Raw genomic sequence first — 19,891 nt, forward strand, 5'->3', positions numbered from 1 at the left:
CTTATACCTTCAATGAGTTTCAAGAGTTCTCTTACTCCCACAGTCCAGCCTGGGCCAGGCTAGTCTGGTGCTTGACTGGTCAACCAGGTTGTTGCTGCTGGTGGCCTGCTAGCCCACATATTCATCACAGCCTGGTTGATCTTAGAGAGTTTTCTCTTAAAGACTTTACATTTGTCTTAGCAGCATTTATGATATCTCTTAGTTTGATGTTAAAAAATCTGGGACCACAAATGTTGATACAATGTTCTCTTATTGTTGCCCATGGTGCCTCTGCTTTTCACTGGGTTTATGCTACACATTCTCACCAGGAAAGGAGGGAAGGAAGTGTCAACATAACACACTCACCATGCAGGGAGATTATATATTACTGGTGGACAAAACCTACAAGAAAATGAATAGCTAACATACATGTCCCTACTACTGTGATGGATACTCTCTTTAACATTAATGTAAATAACTCAGTTTACCTTATTCCTAGTATACCCCCTTCCATTGTAATTGCTTTTCACATAATTGAGTTACTTAGCTGTTTTAAATTTAAAGGTTTAAATAAGATATTACAAGTACCCCAATGGAAATAAGTCACTATGACCTTTTCTTGGGGTTATCCTACGTAATCTACACATATGCAGCTATGTATGATAATTTATGTAACCATTTTTGTGTGTACCTGTACCTGCATAAACTTACTTTACTGTGGCGACATTTTGCCACCAGGGAGGAAGGTGTCAATATAACACACGAGGGAGGAAGGTGTCAATATAACACACACCAGGGAGGAAGGTGTCAATATAACACACGAGGGAGGAAGGTGTCAATATAACACTCACCAGGGAGGAAGGTGTCAATATAACACTCACCAGGGAGGAAGGTGTCAATATAACACTCACCAGGGAGGAAGGTGTCAATATAACACACCAGGGAAGAAGGTGTCAATATAACACACTCACCAGGGAGGAAGGTGTCAATGTAACACACCAGGGAAGAAGGTGTCAATATAACACACTCACCAGGGAGGAAGGTGTCAATATAACACTCACCAGGGAGGAAGGTGTCAATATAACACACCAGGGAAGAAGGTGTCAATATAACACACTCACCAGGGAGGAAGGTGTCAATGTAACACACCAGGGAAGAAGGTGTCAATATAACACACTCACCAGGGAGGAAGGTGTCAATATAACACACCAGGGAAGAAGGTGTCAATATAACACACTCACCAGCGAGGAAGGTGTCAATATAACACACTCACCAGGGAGGAAAGTGTCAATATAACACACTCACCAGGGAGGAAGGTGTCAAAATAACACTCACCAGGGAGGAAGGTGTCAATATAACACACGATGGAGGAAGGTGTCAATATAACACTCACCAGGGAGGAAGGTGTCAATATAACACACCAGGGAGGAAGGTGTCAATATAACACACTCACCAGGGAGGAAGGTGTCAATATAACACACGAGGAAGGTGTCAATATAACACTCACCAGGGAGGAAGGTGTCAATATAACACACGAGGAAGGTGTCAATATAACACTCACCAGGGAGGAATGTGTCAATATAACACACTCACCAGGGAGGGAGGTGTCAATATAACACTCAACAGGGAGGAAGGAGTCAATATAACACTCTCACCAGGGAGGGAGGTGTCAATATAACACTCATGAGGCAAGAAGGAGTCAATATAACACTCTCACCAGGGAGGGAGGTGTCAATATAACACTCAACAGGGAGGAAGGTGTTAATATAACACTCTCACCAGGGAGTCAATATAACTCACCAGGGAGGAAGGTGTCAATATAACACTCACCAGGGAGGATGGTGTCAATATAACACACTCACCAGGAAGGTGTCAATATAACACTCACCAGGGAGGAAGGTGTCAATATAACACACCAGGGAGGAAGGTGTCAATATAACACACTCACCAGGGAGGAAGGTGTCAATATAACACACTCACCAGGGATGGTGTCAATATAGCACTCTCACCAGGGAGGAGTCAATATAACACACTCACCAAGGAGGGAGATGACAATATAACACACTCACCAAGAAGGAAGGTGTCAATACAACACACTCACCAGGGAGGAAGGTGTCAATATAACACTCATGAGGGAGAAAGGAGTCAATATAACACTCTCACCAGGGAGGGAGGTGTCAATATAACACTCACCAGGGAGGGAGGTGTCAATATAACACTCAACAGGGAGGAAGGTGTTAATATAACACTCTCACCAGGGAGTCAATATAACTCACCAGGGAGGAAGGTGTCAATATAACACTCACCAGGGAGGATGGTGTCAATATAACATTCTCACCAGGGAGGATGGTGTCAATATAACACTCACCAGAGAGGGAGGTGTCAATATAACACTCACCAGGGAGAAAGGTGTCAATATAACACTCTCGCCAAGGAAGGTGTCAATATAACATACTCATGAGCAAGGAAGGAGTCAATATAACACTCTTACCAGGGAGAAAGGTGTCAATATAGCACCACGAAGGAAGGTGTCAATGTAACACTCTCACCAGGGTGTCAATATAACACACTCAGGAGGGATTAAGGAGTCAATATAACACTCTCACCAGGGAGGGGGGTGTCAATATAACACTCACCCGGGAGGAAGGTGTCAATATAACACTCTCACCAGGGATGGTGTCAACATAACACTCTCACCAGTCAGGAAGAAGCCAATATAACATACTCACCAAGGAGGGAGGAGTTAATATAACACACTCACCAGAGAGGGAGGAGTCAATACAACACACTCACCAGGGAAAGTCAATAAAACACACTCACCAGGTAGGAAGGCGCCAATATAACACTCACCAGGAAAGATAGTGACAATATAACACACTCACCAGGGAGGAGGGAGTCAATAACACTCACCAGGGAAGAAGGTGACAATATAACACTCACAAGGGAGGAAGGAGTCAATAAAACACTCACCAGGGAGGAAGATGTAAATATAACACACTCACCATAGAGGGAGTCAATATAATACACCAGGGAGGGAGGAGTCAATATAACGCTGACCAGGGAGGAAGGAGTCAATATAACACTCACCAGGGAGGAAGGAGTCAATATAACACTCACCAGGGAGGAAGGTGTCAATATAACACTCACCAGGGAGGAAGGTGTCAATATAACGCTGAGAAGGGAGGAAGGAGTCAATATAACACTCACCAGGGAGGAAGGAGTCAATATAACACTCACCAGGGAGGAAGGTGTCAATATAACACTCAACAGGGAGGAAGGTGTCAATATAACACTCACCAGGGAGGAAGGTGTCAATATAACACTCACCAGGGAGGAAGGTGTCAATATAACACACTCAACAGGGAGGAAGGTGTCAATATAACACTCACCAGGGAGGAAGGTGTCAATCTAACACTCACCAGGGAGGAAGGAGTCAATATAACACTCACCAGGGAGGAAGGTGTCAATATAACACTCACCAGGGAGGAAGGTGTCAATATAACACTCACCAGGGAGGAAGGTGTCAATATAACACTCACCAGGTAGGAAGGTGTCAATATAACACTCACCAGGGAGGAAGGTGTCAATATAACACACTCAACAGGGAGGAAGGTGTCAATATAACACTCACCAGGGAGGAAGGAGTTAATATAACACTCACCAGGGAGGAAGGAGTCAATATAACACTCACCAGGAAGGAAGGTGTCAATATAACACTCACCAGGGAGGAAGGAGTCAATATAACACTCACCAGTGAGGAAGGAGTCAATATAACACTCACCAGGGAGGAAGGTGTCAATATAACACTCACCAGGGAGGAAGGAGTCAATATAACACTCACCAGGGAGGAGAGTCAATATAACACTCACCAGGGAGGAAGGAGTCAATATAACACTCACCAGGGAGGAAAGAGTCAATATAACACTCACCAGGGAGGAAGGAGTCAATATAACACTCACCAGGGAGGAAGATGTCAATATAACACTCACCAGGGAGGAAGGAGTCAATATAACACTCACCAGGGAGGAAGGTGTCAATATAACACACTCACCAGGGAGGAAGGAGTCAATATAACACACTCACCAGGGAGGAAGGAGTCAATATAACACTCACCAGGGAGGAAGGAGTCAATATAACACACTCACCAGGGAGGAAGGAGTCAATATAACACACCAGGGAGGAAGGTGTCAATATAACACACTCACCAGGGAGGAAGGTGTCAATATAACACACTCACCAGGGAGGAAGGTGTCAATATAACACACTCACGAGGGAGGAAGGTGTCAATATAACACTCACCAGGGAGGAAGGAGTCAATATAACACTCACCAGGGAGGAAGGTGTCAATATAACACACTCACCAGGGAGGAATGAGTCAATATAACACACTCACCAGGGAGGAAGGAGTCAATATAACACACTCACCAGGGAGGAAGGAGTCAATATAACACACTCACCAGGGAGGAAGGAGTCAATATAACACACTCACCAGGGAGGAAGGAGTCAATATAACACACTCACCAGGGAGGAAGGAGTCAATATAACACACTCACCAGGGAGGAAGGAGTCAATATAACACACTCACCAGGGAGGAAGGTGTCAATATAACACACTCACCAGGGAGGAAGGTGTCAATATAACACACTCACCAGGGAGGAAGGTGTGAATATAACACACTCACGAGGGAGGAAGGTGTCAATATAACACACTCACCAGGGAGGAAGGTGTCAATATAACACTCACCAGGGAGGAAGGTGTCAATATAACACTCACCAGGGAGGGTGTCAATATAACACACTCACCAGGGAGGAAGAAGTCAATATAACACTCACCAGGGAGGAAGGTGTCAATATAACACTCACCAGGGAGGAAGGTGTCAATATAACACTCACCAGGGAGGGTGTCAATATAACACACTCACCAGGGAGGAAGAAGTCAATATAACACTCACCAGGGAGGAAGGAGTCAATATAACACTCACCAGGGAGGAAGGAGTCAATATAACACTCACCAGTGAGGAAGGAGTCAATATAACACTCACCAGGGAGGAAGGAGTCAATATAACACTCACCAGGGAGGAAGGAGTCAATATAACACTCACCAGGGAAGAAGAAGTCAATATAACACTCACCAGGGAGGAAGGAGTCAATATAACACTCACCAGTGAGGAAGGAGTCAATATAACACTCACCAGGGAGGAAGGTGTCAATATAACACTCACCAGTGAGGAAGGAGTCAATATAACACTCACCAGGGAGGAAGAAGTCAATATAACACTCACCAGTGAGGAAGGAGTCAATATAACACTCACCAGGGAGGAAGGAGTCAATATAACACTCACCAGTGAGGAAGGAGTCAATATAACACTCACCAGTGAGGAAGGAGTCAATATAACACTCACCAGGGAGGAAGAAGTCAATATAACACTCACCAGTGAGGAAGGAGTCAATATAACACTCACCAGGGAGGAAGGAGTCAATATAACACTCACCAGTGAGGAAGGAGTCAATATAACACTCACCAGTGAGGAAGGAGTCAATATAACACTCACCAGGGAGGAAGAAGTCAATATAACACTCACCAGTGAGGAAGGAGTCAATATAACACTCACCAGGGAGGAAGGAGTCAATATAACACTCACCAGGGAGGAAGGAGTCAATATAACACTCACCAGGGAGGAAGGTGTCAATATAACACTCACCAGGGAGGAAGGAGTCAATATAACACTCACCAGGGAGGAAGGAGTCAATATAACACTCACCAGGGAGGAAGGAGTCAATATAACACTCACCAGGGAGGAAGGTGTCAATATAACACTCACCAGGGAGGAAGGAGTCAATATAACACTCACCAGGGAGGAAGGAGTCAATATAACACTCACCAGGGAGGAAGGTGTCATTATAACACTCACCAGGGAGGAAGGTGTCAATATAACACTCACCAGGGAGGAGGGAGTCAATATAACACACTCAACAGGGAGGAAGGAGTCAATATAACACTCAACAGGGAGGAAGGAGTCAATATAACACACTCAACAATGAGGAAGGAGTCAATATAACACACTCAACAAGGAGGAAGGAGTCAATATAACACACTCAACAGGGAGGAAGGAGTCAATATAACACTCAACAGGGAGGAAGGAGTCAATATAACACTCAACAGGGAGGAAGGAGTCAATATAACACACTCAACAGGGAGGAAGGAGTCAATATAACACACTCAACAGGGAGGAAGGAGTCAATATAACACACTCAACAGGGAGGAAGGAGTCAATATAACACACTCACCAGGGAGGAAGAAGTCAATATAACACTCACCAGGGAGGAAGGAGTCAATATAACACTCAACAGGGAGGAAGGAGTCAATATAACACACTCAATAGGGAGGAAGGAGTCAATATAACACTCAACAGGGAGGAAGGAGTCAATATAACACTCAACAGGGAGGAAGGAGTCAATATAACACACTCAATAGGGAGGAAGGAGTCAATATAACACTCAACAGGGAGGAAGGAGTCAATATAACACTCAACAGGGAGGAAGGAGTCAATATAACACACTCAATAGGGAGGAAGGAGTCAATATAACACACTCAACAGGGAGGAAGGAGTCAATATGACACTCAACAGGGAGGAAAGAGTCAATATAACACACTCAACAGGGAGGAAGGAGTCAATATAACACACTCAACAGGGAGGAAGGAGTCAATATAACACACTCAACAGGGAGGAAGGAGTCAATATAACACACTCAACAGGGAGGAAGGAGTCAATATAACACACTCAACAGGGAGGAAGGAGTTAATATAACACACTCAACAGGGAGGAAGGAGTCAATATAACACTCAACAGGGAGGTAGGAGTCAATATAACACTCAACAGGGAGGTAGGAGTCAATATAACACTCAACAGGGAGGAAGGAGTTAATATAACACACTCAACAGGGAGGAAGGAGTTAATATAACACACTCAACAGGGAGGAAGGAGTTAATATAACACTCACCAGGGAGGATGGAGTCAATATAACACTCACCAGGGAGGAAGGAGTCAATATAACACTCACCAGGGAGGAAGGAGTCAATATAACACTCACCAGGGAGGAAGATGTCAATATAACACTCACCAGGGAGGAAGGTGTCAATATAACACTCACCAGGGAGGAAGATGTCAATATAACACTCAACAGGGAGGTAGGAGTCAATATAACACTCACCAGGGAGGAAGGAGTCAATATAACACACTCACCAGGGAGGAAGAAGTTAATATAACACTCACCAGGGAGGAAGGAGTCAATATAACACTCACCAGGGAGGAAGGAGTCAATATAACACTCACCAGGGAGGAAGGAGTCAATATAACACACTCAACAGGGAGGAAGGAGTTAATATAACACACTCAACAGGGAGGAAGGAGTCAATATAACACACTCAACAGGGAGGAAGGAGTTACTATAACACACTCACCAGGGAGGATGGAGTCAATATAACACACTCACCAGGGAGGATGGAGTCAATATAACACACTCAACAGGGAGGAAGGAGTTAATATAACACTCACCAGGGAGGTAGGAGTCAATATAACACACTCACCAGGGAGGATGGAGTCAATATAACACACTCACCAGGGAGGATGGAGTCAATATAACACTGAGGTTGTATGTCACTTCAGAAGAGAAACATTCCCCACCAGACAGTTACATTAAGATATAACTCAGCCACAGGTGGTGTTCTGACGACCTCGCTGCACCATAAACCCCCACCACCTGCTAACCATCTGCAAATAAGGAACACTTAAACATGAACAAAAAACAAATCCTTACATATTCCTCCCCACCCAAAAGAACATTATCTGACGAAAAACAATCGCATTTACACGAAAATACCGAGGAAATAATTTGTTTTAGACTATACCTCACTCATCTGGAAATTGTCCAAAGACAAACTACGACTGGCAATCTTCTCTTCTCACATCCTTTATTTCTCTCTGATGACGGTCACGCCACTCTTCCTCGGGCATAATGTCGCGGCTGCTCCGCTACGCTGCTCGATGTCATTTAATTCACCAGCAGCAGCCTAAATACACTCATTTTCACCATTTTTTTCAGGGTAAAGTTCACCGCTGTCCCCCGATTAATATCGCAAATTGTAAACAAAGATCAGGAGGTTCAGATCGTCTTGGAGTCACTTTGTGGCTTCTGATTCTTTATTTTGTCGCTTTAACTTTGAGTTTTCGATTAGTTTTTGACTTTGTTATAAGCGATTGAATCCTGAATGATCTTCCTGGTCAGCTGCATCAGCAGCGCCTCATTAATATGTATTTTTTGTTCCCCTCTGCCTTGCTTATTGTATTTACACAAGCAGAGTCTTGAGGATGATTAAAATGCTAATTTCCACCTCCCAAATGTCAATTCAGATAAAATATATGAACAGTGCAGCAATAAGTTGTCTTGTTTAGAGTTCTGAGTTTTATTTACAAAAAAGAATTTTGAGTACTTAAAATATTAGTCCACTTAATAAGTTTATTTAGGTACAGGTACATTATCATATATAATAGCATGTATGTAGATTACCTAAAATAACTCCAAAAAGTCAGGCAAAATGACTTAGTGAGAGTGGGGTCTTTGATCCATAGTAAGAACTATCTTGGTGCTCCTAACAACCATCTAAAACAACCCCGACACCAGACATTCCACCACAAAATATTTATGACCCTTGATTGTCTTCAAGAAGGCACTGGACAGGCACCTAAGTTAGTACCTGACCAGCCGGGCTGTGGTTCTTACGTTAACGTGCAGCCAGCAGTAACAGTCTGATTGATCATGCCCTGATCCACCAATGGACGGGGCTGCGGGGGCGTTGACCCTCAGAATCCCCTCCAGGTATTCCCCTCAACAGAGAGGACGCGGGTTCGAGACCTGCTCCGCCTCCTCCCCTTCCACAATGAAAATGTCACTGTATCTGACTTTTTTAGGTTATACTGGTGTGCAATTTACACTATGTGATAACTGTACTTATGTATACCTGTGCCTAAATAAACTTACTTACCTAGGATTAGTATTATAATCACACTAAGCGGTAAACCCAGAAGGGTCTACTTACCAAGGAGTGACTCAGGCTGTGACCGTCAACTGTCAGAAACTATTTTGCTATGAGACTGTAATTATTATTATAATCAAAAAGAAGTGCTAAACATATAGATTATTATTATTATAATCAAGGGGGAAGTGCTAAACCCGGAGGATTATACAGCACCTGGGGGGATGTGGAAGGCATTCAGACTTAATTCGGGGAACTGGAGCACAGATCCAATTCACTAAATCAATTATTATTATTATAATCAAGGGGGAAGCGCTAAACCCGGAGGATTATACAGCGCCTGGGGGGGGATGTGGAAGGCATTCAGGCTTAATTCGGGGAACTGGAGCACAGATCCAATTCCCTAAATCAAGAGCCCCTCACCAACATCAAGGAACCTTCCTTGAGGGGAACATATAGAATAGGGTATTATTATTATTATTATAATCAAGGGGGAAGCGCTAAACCCGGAGGATTATACAGCGCCTGGGGGGGGGGGATATGTGGAAGGCATTCAGGCTTAATTCGGGGAACTGGAGCACAGATCCAATTCCCTAAATCAAGAGCCCCTCACCAACATCAAGGAACCTTCCTTGAGGGGATAGAATAGGGTAGCTCTAAACAGAATGAAATGTCTTAATAAATCTCTACACAGAGTTGAAACATTGTCTCAATAAAAGCTTGTTCTGAACATGTGTGTCGGTTTAGCACTGCCTGTGATTATAATAATAATGCAACATGTGCCTTTTTGGCCTCACACTTGTTCAAAATATGCCATTTCATCCATAAAAATACAAAATTAGTTAGAAAGTAATATGCTAATCAAATTGCATTTTCTTATTTTAATGCACTGGCTGTTTCCCACCAAGGCAGGGTGACCAGAAATAGAAGAAGCACTTTCATCATCACTCACTCCATCACTTGCATTGATGTTATTCTATTTTTTTATAACACACCATCTGTCACCCAGAGCTTGGGTTCCCCCCCTCCCCCACCAGAAAAAAAAATCAGTCATTCAATAGCTGTCTTGTTAAGAGATATGCAGACATTACAACTCAATTGACCTTCTGAACTGTAATATCTCCATGCCTGTTTCAGAATGCAGGCACAATGTTTCCCACTTCCAGGACTCAAGTCCTGTTATTCGGTTTCCCTGAATCCCTTCATAAATGCTACCATGCTCACACTCCAACAGCAAATCAAGACATGTAAACACCTTTGCCTCCACTCACTTTAGTTTAATATCCTCACACAAGCCTGTTAGATACTCTGATGTTTATAGACAAAAATTGTAGTACATAATGAAGGCAAATTTTTGTATGTATTCCAAAAATTGTGGATACACTAGCATTGTCATGGATTGAATAAAATTCACAAGTAAATCCTAATCATATATTTAAAAAAATCATACAATATCTCTCAGTATAATTATGTTTTCAATGATCATTCAACCAGTTCACATCTGCATCAGTGTCTCATTACCTTTGCTTGAATTTTTTTTTTTAAAAGCATTCAAATCTTCAGTTATGTACACAGTATTACTGATGTCTAAACTACGTACTTTCTATGACTACAGTACTTTATACAGAGCACAAAGCATAACATATAGACCATGGTGAGTACTTGCTAGTGAGGGGTAACAAAGACAATTTTTGTATAAAAATAAATCTTCCTTATTATGCATCACTTGTCTAATTAACTTTGAAAAACTATAGTAGTGGACATGATTGGACAAATCACAGTGGTGCTGTGGACATAGCATCAGGATATATTTATTTCTGTTAAATTATGTCACTTTTATAATATGAGCTTTCTCTACTGAGCAACTATCATAACCTTTTCTTTAGCAAGCAGTCTCATTGCTATTGGCATTTGTATTTCCTCCTGCATTTCTAGTACAGGTAGGACCTATTTTACCACAGGTTTAAGTTCCAGCAAAATAGGGTGGTAAAGTGAAAAGTCATAAAAAATGACCAAATTATTATGTAATTAACGAGTCCAAACATGTGCATATTGCATGACGGGACTCACAAGCTTTGCTGTTATATGTTACTGAGTTGTGATTTTTTTTGTTATTTTCAATTTTTTTTTATTTTTCAGGTAATTTTGAAAAGGTCATTAATGTGAAAAGTCGTATAATGAAGCATCGTAAAATGGGCCCTGTCTGTACTTCATAGGTAGAAGAGTGACTGATTAATAGTTGCTGTCACTATTCTTTCTAAGGTATTGCTCATCTCAACAGTGCTTCTGCCACTGTAGTCAAGCAATGCTTAAGTAGCACTTCACTACTGATTTCCTATTTTTCCAACCAAGATTTTCAACTAGTTTAGTTATTAAAGTCATCAAGCCTTTACATGCCAGAAGAAAAAAATTGAGAAATGTTCCACATCATAATCACACTGGCTTGGAGCCCTGAATTCAACATTGCCGCAGTGTTCTTATAGCAAATAAAGTTCTTGAAAGACATTTAAAAAGAAAAAAATCTATGTATATAAGATCTTCACAGCATATAGATAAATGGTTCAAAGAACTGACAAGTTGATAAATTAGACATGTGCGTGACACTTGGGTATCTTTATTATGGAAATGTTTTGTCATACAGTGGCTGAGGGACTGATTACCTCAACCTCCTCCTGATCTTCACCATTCTTCTTTATATTGGATTGATGAAGCCACTGTGTGGCAAAATGCTTCCATAATAAAGATACCTATGTGTTGCACATGTGTCTAATTTATCATCCATACAGTACATACTTAATACACACCCATTATTTTTTACACAGCATTAAAATCATTTAAAAAAGTAAGACAACAGAGGGTTTTTTTAACACATCGGACATCTTCCACCAAGGCAGGGTGACCCAAAAAAGAAATTTTCACCATCATTCACACATAATCACTGTCTTTGCAGGAGTACTCAGATATGACAGTTTAGATGTCACTCCAAATAGTCACTATATCAAACTCCTCCTTTAAAGTGCAGGCATTGTACTTTCCACCTCCAGGACTCAAGTCTGGCTAACTGGTTTCCCTGAATCCCTTCCCAAAATATTAAAGGGATTCAAGGAAACTGTTTAGCCAGACTTGAGTCTGGCAATTATCATTCTACATCTACTTTATAGGAGACACAACTGATTCAAGTTCTCTGCTGTAATAAACCCTGTGAAGCACAGGAGATATAAATAAATAATCCTGCATTAGCACTGTTAAATGAGCTAATAAAATGTCACAGTATCAGCTAGCTCCCTTACCTAAGAGACTGACAGTACTGGAAAACTTACATAATAAACAACAGCAAAAAACTGTGAGGAAAGGAGAGGGGGAGGTTACAGCAGGTAGATATTACTTAGTAAAAAGAGAAAACAGCAACTAAAAATACAACCAAATGAAAGGTGGAATGTAATTTATGGCCAATGGACCAAGGAAGGACTTTACTGCCTGAATATTCTGATACAGCATAAAAAGATCACTAGTATCTGCAGACTGAAAGAAGTAACTAAAGGGGCCCCAATAGGGTGTGGGGGACTCTATAATTATGAATTCGAACCTGTTCTGAATATAATCTGTATACTGTGCACTGGTACCACACCGTATTATCTGAAGAAGAATGAGGTTGAAAATTAAACAGACAAACAGATAAATAAATATCTGTATTTAAACTTCCATTTAGTCAGTACAGTACAGTAAGATGGAGAAAATGACAATGCAAACTGTAAGATAAACAAAGTGCCAGAAAAGTACCTTAAACTACAGTTACCAAAGCTACAAGGCCAAATATATAAAAAAAACTTGAAACAGTGGGTTAACAAGCAGCAGTGCAGTTAGTAGAATAGAGGCAGTTTCAATGAGCTTCCTTTAAAGGAGATACCAAATTATCAGAGGCCAGTGCAATGAAAGAAATTGTGGTTATGTATAGTCGGTATGGTATCCACTGGGAAACAGGGTGGGCACATGGTCTCCTTGGGTCAGGCCTGAGTAAAAGGAAAACAACCATACCAATGGCTTGTCTATCCCCTTGCCCCCTTATCTAAAAACCTGTGGGACAAGATCCCTGGAAAAGTTCCAGTAGTAACCCATGAGAGGCAGCACTGAAACTGTGTGAAAATACATGCTCCTCGCTGTATGATGGTTTTACTTAAGATATTTCAACTTTACAATGGCGTGATAATGAAGAAACATTCAGAAGTCATCAATCTTTGATAGGAAAAACTTTTTTTTTTAACACGTTAGCCGTTTCCCACCAAGGCAGGGTGACCCAAAAAGAAAGAAAAAACTTTCATCATCATTCAACACTTTCACCATCACTCATACATAATCATTGTCTTTGCAGAGGCACTCAGATACAACAGCTTAGACATCCCTCCAAATTGCCAATACCAAAAAAGATGAAATAGACAATGAGTGAACCAAACCACGGGCGGGAATAGAACCCGCAGTCGGAGAGTCATAAAACTCCAGACCGACGCGTTAGCCATTTGGCCAACTGGCTACAAACTTGTACTTATTTATTTACTTTTTAATATGTACTGGTATTTAGTTAGTTACAATGATTATTTATTAACTTCACTGACAGTAGTTATTTATTTATTTATGTAGCACATCACATTCATATTCAGCTTACAATATTTTCAATTTACGATGAGTTCATCCAGAGCCGGCCTTAAGAGTTGCAGGGCCCAATTGGGAACAATTTTAAACCATACCACGGGTGGGGTTTGAACCTGCGGTCAGAGAGTCTCAAAACTCCAGAAGCTAGCTGGCCCAGTGGCTAATGCAACGGTCTGAAGTTTTGAGACTCTCTAACCACGGGTTCAAACCCCACCCGTGGTATGGTTTGTTTGCAATCATGTCATTACGATTTCGTGAGTCAGGGAACAATTTTGGTGGGCCACATGTATGGAAAGCAATCAAACTGTGCGCTTAAAAAATGCATGAAAGTTAATAGACCGAACAGATGTAAGCTACATTTTAATATAAAATCGCATACATGTAAGCCAACAAGTAACAAACAAAATTTGTCAAAGTTTAAACTCCTGCTAATTTCAGATTCAATGGACATAATCGCCAACCTGTTCAAATGTTCTTGCTGAATTGATGATCTCAAATAAGTTTTGATCAGTTTCAGCTTGGAAAAACTCCTTTCTCCAGATGCCCTTTTTTTTTTTTTTACTTCGTGTTGTTGTGTGTACCTGACAAACCGAAAGTAGATTACACTCAAGCATAGGGCCCCCTTAAGCGCGGGGCCCAATTCAGAGCAATCAGTCCGATCAGCTTAAGGCCGACCCTGACTCCATCAGAACGTACCCCCATCGTAAGTCAAGGAGCACCTAGGACTCATACGTAATGTAAACTCTGCAATACATGAAATACAGGAGAAACATGGAAATGATAAAAGGTTTAAACACAAAAGTAGGAACATTATGTGAAGGGAAGGATACACAGAGTCAGAAAAGCTGATAATAAATTGCTTTCACAATGGTATATGCTGGCAATTTTCCTAAATTTACAACTGTGTAAGGGTAAAAGCACTTGAGGTACAGATCGATAAGGTAGTACTGTATATTTATTCAGTTTTAAAGCTTTATAACTTAGGTTAGTTATCTATATTATAAATGCACTTACCCTAGTATACCGCAAGTATACCACAAGTATACCGCAAGTATACTGCAAGTATACCGCAAGTATACTGCAAGTATACTGCAAGTATACCGCAAGTATACCGCAAGTATACCGCAAGTATACCGCAAGTATACTGCAAGTATACCGCAAATATACCACAAGTATACTGCAAGTATACCATGAGTAAACACTTGACCACAAGCCACAATGTCAATTTCAATGGCTCCTTCCATAGAGTTCAGACAGGCAGACACCAACATACATTCTGTACACAGTATAAAACCAGTAGTATGTATTTATAGAATATCAGTTAAACTAATAGAAGATTAAATTTTCTCAACTACATCTCATCATTTACAGTACTGTGCTAGTGATCTCCATATACAAATACAGTAAGAAAAAAAAAAAGACACCAAGTACCAATTACTTTTTTGGAAAAATTAAAATACTAAAATTGAGTTTCTGTATATGCTATAAATTAAAATAAATTATACAGGTACTATAATAATGTTCCTGCAGTATATACATAATTGTATGATTATTGCAGCGTGCTAAAGAATAGGTGAGGATGCTGTAGTTCAGAGAGTCATTTGAACTGTTATGTCTGTATACTTCTTGACAAGACACCCACTGAATGAATTATTGTGAATGGATTTCCTTTTCTGGATCACTTTACCATTTTGGAAAAATGCCCAATGGGGTAAAACAAAAAAAAAAATATATAAAATGCATTGTATACTGTAAGGAAAAGTAAGGTGGGAAGAAAGAATGAAGGATAAGTGAAGGTACAAAGACATTCTGAAAGTCAAGTGAGATGGAATGATACAAGATCATATGGATAGTTGTATGAAACACAGACACTAAGAAATACGTATATACAGTGGACCCCCGCATAACGATCACCTCCGAATGCGACCAATTATGTAAGTGTATTTATGTAAGTGCGTTTGTACGTGTATGTTTGGGGGTCTGAAATGGACTAATCTACTTCACAATATTCCTTATGGGAACAAATTCGGTCAGTACTGGCACCTGAACATACTTCTGGATTGAAAAAATATCGTTAACCGGGGGTCCACTGTACATTTTTTTAATACGTCAGCCACTTTCCACCGAGGCAGGGCGACTCAAAAAGAAAGAAAACCCCAAAAAGAAAGATAAAACTTTCATCATCATTCAACAATTTCACCATCACTCATACATAATCACTGTCTTTGCAGAGGCACTCAGATACGACAGTTTAGAAAATATGTATATGTATGTAGCATGTATATGTCTGTCTGTGTGTGTGCACATGAACATTGTGTGCATACACATGCACATCTGTGTGTATGCACACTGCACATGCACGTATGTATATGTGTGCATATGAGGCCTGGTCACAGACCGGGCCGCGGGGGCATTGACCCCCGGAACTCTCTCCAGGTAAACATGCACATCTGCATGTAAACCACATTCGTGTAATTAGTACCAGGGACTTATCCCACAATCTCTGTGACAAGAGAAAAGACCATTATCAATATTATTAATGTTAAACAATTTCCCAAAACAAATCCTTGACAGGATAAGAGGTTGTGAAGGCTCCAGCTGCTACCCAACTCACTTTTACTGGGAGAACCAACGTAACTCTGCAATCACACTACGGTATAGATCATGTGTCCATTATTCTTGCCCATGCACTGAGATTTTACAATACTGTACACTAACCACAAACCCACTCAATGTAATTTTTATACACATTTTAAAAGTATAAGTAATATTTTAAAATTTGTTTCTCTGAATGTGCCTGCAGAAAGAATCAATTGTTAATGTTATGAAAGAAGTGAAGCTGGGCGTCCTAAACAAACAAAACAAAGTTAACACGCTGGCCGTCTCCCACCTCAGCGGGAGACGGCCAGTGTGTTGAAAAAAAAAGTGGGTGAGGTTTACCGTACATGTACCTGTGGACAAAAAAGTGTGTAGAGAGAGATTTTGGGAGGTGTTTAGGGAATTTTTAGGGAGTTTTGAACAAAGTGAGAGAATAATTATTGTGGGTAATCTAAAAGTTAAGGTGGGAGAAACTGTTGTAGAGAGCACAATGGTTAAGTCTGGAGTGCCTCTGATTAAATTACATATGGAGAGAGGTTTGGTAATAGGTAACACTTATTTTACTAAAAAGAGGATAAATTATATGAAATATGTTGTAGTGCACAATGACAGCAGTTTGCTAGACAGTGTACTGATAGAGACAAGGTTGATGGGTACAGTGTTCTGGATGTGCCGGTTTTTAAAGGAGCCACTGATATGTCTGATCACTATCTAGTAGTAGCTATAGTAACTGTAATAGGCAGCTGGAGTGCAGCACAAGGAAAATGATGTCAGTGGGTAAGAAAGGTGAAAGTAAATGAACTAGAGGAGGAGTTGGTTAATATGAAATTTAAGTAACTAAGTAGAAAGGTAGGGTAGAGAGAGAGAGTACAGTTAATGAGGAGGTGGTCAAAGAGGTATGGGATAGTTTTAAAAAAGTAGTGCTAGAGTGAACAACAGAAGTTTGTGGTTATAGGAGGGAGAGTGAGGGTGGAAGAAGAAACACTGGTGGAATTATAACATGAAGATGGCAGTAAGCGGTAAAAAATTAGCATATAAGGGGTTTATACAATATAAAAATTAAATAACAAGGTGGGGTGCAGTATATGGATATTATTATTATTATAATCAAAAAGAAGCGCTAAGCCACAAGGGCTAGTATATGGATAGAAAACACAATAAAATGAATGGCGAGAGAATGGACAAGTCTTCATCAGCAAATTTTGCCAGGAATAACAGTTTTGGGAAGAGATTAACAAGTTGAAAAAGCCTGGGGAGCAAATAAACCTGCTAATTGAAAATAAGAGAGGGGGAGATTTGGATGGAAAGGGGAAACACACTGGAAAGATGGAGAAAATATTTTGAAGAGTTAAATTTTGATGAAAATACAGTGAAAACCTGACTTGAGCAGGAAGGAATTGTATCTAGTAGGAGTAAAGAAGAGTGAGATGTGAATGTGGGAAAGGTGCACTAAGCAACAGTACAATGAAAAGTGGTACAGCAACTCTGACAAATGGGATTAAGATTTAGATGTTAAAAACAAAATGGGGATATAGCTTTGAACTGGTTTGTGTATTTATTTTTTTTATTAACACACTGGCCATTTCCCACCAAGACAGGGTGACCCAAAAAGGAGGAAACACTTTCATCATCACTCACTCCATCACTGTCTTGCCAGAGGTGTGTCTACACTACAGTTTGATAACTGCAACATATCTTCGCCCCTCCTTCAGAGCACAGTTATATATAAAAGGAAACAGATTATAAAAGTGGTGAAGAGGTGCAAAAGAAAGAATATCTGCAAACTGTGCCAAGAATAAGAAATACTGACTCACGAAACTGTAATGACACGATTGCAAACAAACCATACCACGGGCAGGGACAGAACCCGCGATCAGAGTCATAACTCCAGATTGACGCGCTAGCCACTGGGCCAGCTGGCTACAAGAATCGTCCAACTAGGTATATTTATACACCATAGGAAGGTTAGCGTAGGCACTACTGCGACCACAAATGCAAGTTTTTACAGATGAATCTCCCGCTAGCATGGCCGTGACTAGCTCTAGCCAACCTTCCTATGGTGCATAAATACACCTAGTTGGATGAATCTCATTGTAGCTAGCTGGCCCAGTGGCTAGAGCGTCGGTCTGGAGTTTTAGGACTCTCTAATCGCGGGTTCTATCCCCGCCCATAGTATGCTCTGGTTAATAAGAAATACTTTGGGAGAAAGGTCAATATGAAAAAGCTGGAGAGCAAATGAATGTCAGTTAAGAAAGTTAATCTTGGGGAGGGAGGTAGAGGTGTTTTAGAAGAGAATATTTTGAAGAATTGTTAAGAATAGATGATAAAATGGAGGCAGAGATTTCATCTAAGGTGGAGGAACTAAATTTAAGAGGAAAGTGTATATGGAGGAGGCAGGTGAGGCAGTCCAGGTTGACTGGGTAAAGCAACAGGGATGAATGTATGACAAAAATACTAAAAGCAGTGGTGGGTATAATTTTGGAATACTAGGGGGCATTTGCTTTGTGTATATATAGAAAAAAAGAAAAAAAAAAAAAGAGGCCATCTGATACGGCACAGTGATACTGGATCGAAGACATTTTAATGGTAGTTTTACTATCATGTACAACACTTTCACATTATTGAGAAATTATCAAGATATATATCTATATACACACATACACACACAATATTTACATAAGATTTAATCACTGACAAGACTGCAGAGTTGTATTCACTAAATTTATTACCATATATTACACATGATCACAAAATGACAAATTTAAATCTCTTACAACCCGTAACAAACAGCATTTTAAAAATAAATACACAATTTCTTATGGTTACTGAACTGTATATGTAGCTTTAACATACAAAGAGGCTCAAATCTTCTCGCATTAATTTTGCGAATACTAAGAGTGGGAAATGAGTGCACTAAGCAGTGGTAAGCACCAGGCTCAGACAGTCACCGTTCAGTTCCTGTAAGTAATCAAACTAGTCAGGTGCTACAATTGAATTTTATATTATCAGTAAGACCATAAAAATACAAATCTGTATATGGGTGATGTTCTACCCCATTAAATTTTGTCTTAGTAGTCAATCTAATGTACAATGTGAGCAGTACAAAAATACAGCAAAATACAACATGAAATTCACTTCTCGATGCTATTGTGGAACCAAAAACTGGACTGTATTTAACATCATCAAATTTATTTTCATGGAACCATTTTCTGAACTCTTTCAAATTTTCAACTAGCATTTGTAAACACTATATATTTTTCTGGACAATGATGTTACATATACAGTTACTATCATCAGATGGTTTACAAAAAGTTTATAAAATTCTATCCGAGAGCTTAGTGGAAAATGAGGGCAGTGGAAAAACTAGTGCATTACTGAGGATAAAAAAAAATACTTTCTTAATACCAACTGGATATTCTTAACCCAGAATTTGAAAATAAAACTTTGGATGACACTGCTGTTTGTCCTGGGTCATTATTAAGATTGATTAAAGCATTGTCCAAAGTTTATTCTCCAAACTGTAGGTTAATTATGAATTATTTCCAACCATAGTATTGCGATACTGGTAATCTTCACAACTGGACAGTAAAAACAAAGAATCAACTCAACATGATAGGAGTGCTGTTAATTATTA

The 19,891-nt window shown here is 40.3% G+C and overlaps 1 protein-coding gene across 2 annotated transcripts in view; it reads right to left on the reverse strand.

Annotated features, from left to right (window-relative positions):
* Positions 1–8,145, reverse strand: part of LOC128697571 (ubiquitin carboxyl-terminal hydrolase 38-like) — a 41,877-nt gene extending 33,732 nt beyond the window's left edge. Inside the window, exons 1-2 of one of the 2 annotated variants that reach the window (XM_070093879.1) lie at positions 7,888–8,145; positions 7,599–7,750 (exon numbers count right to left, since the gene is read on the reverse strand). The gene's annotated coding sequence lies outside the window, so the exon portion shown is untranslated. Of the gene's footprint in view, positions 1–6,980; positions 7,002–7,598; positions 7,751–7,887 lie in introns of those variants that run through there. The other variant, XM_070093880.1, reaches the window with a different exon arrangement.
* Between the last annotated feature and the right edge of the window lie 11,746 nt (positions 8,146–19,891).

This window comes from Cherax quadricarinatus, chromosome 44, assembly GCF_038502225.1.
Source record: "Cherax quadricarinatus isolate ZL_2023a chromosome 44, ASM3850222v1, whole genome shotgun sequence".
In the NCBI taxonomy this organism is placed as follows: Eukaryota; Metazoa; Arthropoda; class Malacostraca; order Decapoda; family Parastacidae; genus Cherax; species Cherax quadricarinatus.